This window comes from Rutidosis leptorrhynchoides, chromosome 2 (genome assembly GCF_046630445.1).
Source record: "Rutidosis leptorrhynchoides isolate AG116_Rl617_1_P2 chromosome 2, CSIRO_AGI_Rlap_v1, whole genome shotgun sequence".
Classification (NCBI taxonomy): Eukaryota; Viridiplantae; Streptophyta; class Magnoliopsida; order Asterales; family Asteraceae; genus Rutidosis; species Rutidosis leptorrhynchoides.
In genome coordinates, this window is record NC_092334.1 from 417,254,882 (window position 1) to 417,259,834 (window position 4,953).

Genomic DNA, 4,953 nt, shown 5'->3' on the forward strand with positions numbered 1-4,953 from the left:
GCATACGGCTTTTGGTGCTCGGCCTTAACTTGCAAACACGTGACACATTGCTCGACATACTTCACAACATCACGTTTCATGCCCGGCCACCAATAATCCTTCCTCAAATCATGATACATTTTCGTCGCGCTCGGATGAATGGAATACTTTGACTTATGTGCTTCATCAAGTAGCACCCGCCGGTAATCCCCCATCTTAGGCACCCACACCCTTCCTTGAAAAGACAACAAACCACGCGAACCCATAGTAATGAATTTCGATTGCCCCGCAATTCGTTCCGCATGCTTGTTGTGAACGTAAGCCTCTATTTAAGTCACACCAAGTTTTTCAAGAAAATCGTTAGTAATAATCATACGTAACAATCCCAATCGTAACGCCGGGTGGTGACTCTTTCGACTTAACGCATCCGTGACCACATTCGCCTTGCCCGGATGATAAATTATTTCACAATCATAATCTTTAACCACATCCATCCACCTACGTTGACGATAATTTAAATCTCGTTGATTAAAGAGATGTTTCAACCTCTTATGATCCGAATAAATCGTACTCTTAACACCATACAAGTAATGGCGCCAAATTTTCAACACATGCACAACCGCCGCCAACTCAAGATGATGAGTCGGATATCTCGTTTCGTGTTCCTTTAGTTTTCGAGAGGCATAAGCGATAACTTTACCTCTTTGCATTAGAACACACCCGAGCCCATTTAACGAAGCATCACAATAGACCGTCATGTCTTCCACTCCTTCCGGCAGCACTAACACCGGAGCTTGACATAATTTCTCTTTTAGCAATTGAAAAGCAATTTCTTGCTCGTTCTCCCAAGTAAATCTCGCGTTCTTCCTCGTCAATTTCGTCAACGAAGAAGCGATCTTAGAAAAGTCTTGGATAAACCGACGATAATAACCGGCCAATTCGAGAAAACTTCGAACCATTGTAGGCGTAGCCGGTTGTCTCCAACTCTTCACCGTCTCTATCTTCCCCGGATCTACTTGAATACCGTCTTTGTTCACAATGTGGCCAAGGAATTGAACCTCCCTTAGCCAAAATTCACATTTGGAGAAATTAGTATACAACTTCTCCTTTCGTAGCGTCTTCAATACTTCGCGCAAATGGCATTCATGTTCGTTCATACTTTTCGAATAAACAAGTATATCGTCGATGAACACAATTACCGACTTGTCCAACATAGGTTGGCACACTCGGTTCATAAGGTCCATGAATGCCGCCGGTGCATTCGTAAGACCAAAAGGCATAACCACAAACTCAAAATGCCCATAACGCGTTCGAAAAGCCGTTTTCTCGATATCTTCCTCACGGACCCGCATTTGGTGATAGCCAGACCGTAGGTCGATTTTATAGAAATACATTGCACCTTGGAGTTAGTCAAACAAATCGTCAATCCTAGGCAATGGATAACAATTCTTGATCGTCACTTTATTCAACTCCCGGTAATCGATGCACATCCGCATACTACCATCCTTCTTTTTCACGAATAAAACCGGAGCGCCCCATGGCGAAGCACTCGGTCGAATAAAACCCTTCTCAAGTAATTCTTGGGTTTGATTTAACAACTCTTGCATTTCCGTCGGTGCTAAATGATAAGGAGTTTTAGCAATAGGAGTAGCTCCCGGAACCAACTCAATGCGAAATTCAACTTGTCTTTCCGCCGGAACACCCGGTAACTCTCCCGGAAAAATGTCTTCGAATTCATTAACCACCGGAATTTTACGGATGGGTGGTGGCTCATCACGAGTATCAACAACATGGGCAAGAAAAGCCATGCCACCACTAACAAGGAAACGACGTGTCCGTGCAAAAGAACATATCGGCACGAGTCTTCTTCGCTTATCGCCATGAATAATCAACTCTCCCCCACTTGGGGTCTTCACACGAATAGACTTTTCATGGCATGCAATGTCGGCTCTATTTCGATCGAGCCAATCCATACCCACAACGATATCAAAATCGCCCAAAGTCATAGGAATGAGATCAATTTTAAAGTTTTTGCCACCAAACACAACATCACAATTTTTACACACGTCAACCACTAGCACTGTCTTGCCATCCGCTATTTCGACTTCTATCGGATGACTTAACTTAACTAATGGTCTATTTAGTTTAGGCACAAATTTAGGAGAAACAAATGACAAATTTGCACCTCTATCGAATAGAATCCTTTCCGGATTAGAATTAACCATAAAAGTACCTGAGACAACTTCGTTGGATTGCTTGGCTTCATCATTGGTCATCAAATAATTGCGACCCCTAGCCATACCCGCCGCCTTCTTTAACCGCTTAACATTATCATTGCGCAACTCGGGACACTCGGGCCTTTTGTGCCCCTCCTTACCACAATTAAAACAAGTGATTTTGGTTGCGGAGGATAAACTTGGACATTCACGAGCCATGTGGCCCTTTTGTCCACAATTGTAACACGAATAAGAAAAATCCCCGGAAGCACCTTTCTTCCCACCACTAGCATTATCGAAATCCTTTTTGTTCTTTTTGTTCGAAAAGTTTGAATGGTTCGAACCTTTACTCTTTATCTTGCCAAAAGTAAAGCCGCTCTTCCTCAATACGAGCGCCTCAAAACCCTTGGCCATATAAAATAACTCATCAAAAGTTTTCACCACCGTTACACTAATCTTATCTTGATAACAATCATTCAACGTTCGGTAAAAGTCTTCCTTCAACATCTTATCCTTCCCGACATACTCCGGGAAAAATTGGGTCTTGGACAAAAACACGGATTTGAGAGTGTTCAAATCCATTGACCCTTGCCTCAAGGAACGTAACTCATCCTTAAGCCTAGTAAGATCGGCCGAAGTTCGGTATTCCTTGAAAAATTCGGACTTGAATTCATCCCACGTGCATTCCATGCATTGCTCTTCACCATAAACTTGGAGCTTTGCGTCCCACCACAATTTAGCATCACCCCTCAACATACCACACCCGTACCTTGTCTTCTTATCGTGAGGACATTCACAAGTACGGTAGGCCCCCTCCATATCAGAGATCCAACGGGCACTCTTTAGAGGGTCTCGTTCACCTTCAAAGGTGGGAGGTTGAGAATCCTTGAAGTTCTTATAGAGAAAGTCCCGTCTTCCCACATTATCTTCGTGAAGAACGGCCTTCACTTGCTCCTTGACTACATTGACTAATTGCTCGTCAATCGTATCTAGAAACATTTTCTTAACATCCTCGAGGAACTCCGCCTTTTGACTTTTAAAGATGGCCTCAACTTTGGCCGTGAACTCAACGTCCTCACTCGTACTTCCATCATTGGTGTCGTGTCCATTTCTCATCTTCATTCTATAAAACGGAAAAGATTAAACAACGAAACGAAGGGACGTAACACATATGTATATACATATACACCACACTACCCTATCTTGCTTAACAATCGTCATACATCGCTTGTTTGACACGATTTGAACCCGTAACAATGGTAGCTAATCATTGTTACGCGAACACGTCGCATTAACTTGCTAGTACAATGTAACAACCCAAACCAACCCGCGACCAAACCACGTGAAAATACAAAATAAAAAAAATTTTCTGTGCAGCATACCCGCGCGGCGCGCCAGGTAGGGGCGCGGCGCGCCAAAGTGGACTGTCCGGAAAGTGTTTAAATGCGAAGAAGATTGACTAGTTCCCGACACTTTTAGACGAAACGCTTTTTACCATACTTCCAAATATGTAAAACTAACATGTTTCAAACATAAAATCAATATTTTACAAGCGGGGCCCACACGACCCAAATTATAAGTTTAGTACAAGTTAAGATTTTCGACCACCAAAAAGTTTAAGTTCCAAACTACGCAATGAGCATGGCGTTTGGGATTAAACTACCCAACTATCGGTCAAACTCCAAGAGCTACTAAAGCCAAAAGCGTCCCCTAGCATCAAGCGGGATCTCTAGTCCAAAACGATGCCCTTACCCTTGTCCAAAACCAAACCTATAAAATGATAAACAACGAGAGGGTAAGCAAAGCTTAGTGAATGCAATAATTATACGAATACATATATAATTATACCTACTTGCATACACTTACACAAACCGCAAACATGCTAGCAAACACAATTAGCTTATCGTCGCAAAAACAAGCTATAATTCACCAATACCCCAAGCTAGCATAACAACCGCATATAAATATAACTCGAATAATATAATATACTTACAACACAAATAACCATGGTTAACCAATAGTACAAGGGAACGGCGCTCGCGAAAACGCCATCGGTGTTCACAACATCCGTTAGGGCACTTAACACCTCGCACCACTAACCCCTAGGGTAGCACCTTAACACCTCGGCACATCACCCCGAGTGGCATCTTAACACCTCGATGCATCACTCAATAATTTACGGAGTGGTGTCTTAACACCTCGACAGTACACTCCTAGGTGGCATCTTAACACCTCGATGCTACACCCGAGTGGCATCTTAACACCTCGATGCTACACTCTTCACGTGAAACATGGTGTCTTAGCACCTCGACACTACACATTTCACGCTACAAAAAATAGATACATTATATGCATACGCATATAATTATTCCACTCACCTCAAAGTCTTGTGAAAAGATACCCGAGCTTGCAAGACCTCAAAGTAACGTACCTATCATATTATACACATCATCAAACGTAAACTCAAGTCGGTCAACCAAACCCTTTCACCATTCTAAGCCATTTTGACCCAAGGTGCAAATTTCAACCCATTTGCACCCTTAACCCTAAATTGGGTCAAAACACACCAAAACCCTAATCATTCGTCAAGATGGGTTTAAAACACACTTAGGTCACAAGGCTAACTCGTTTTCATACTTGCTAGGCCACTTAGGTCATTAAAGACTCATTTGACCCATTTCAAAGTCAACACACCCATTTGGGTCATCCATACCCAATAACACCCATTTACATATTATAAAAGTGTTCTAGCCACCAA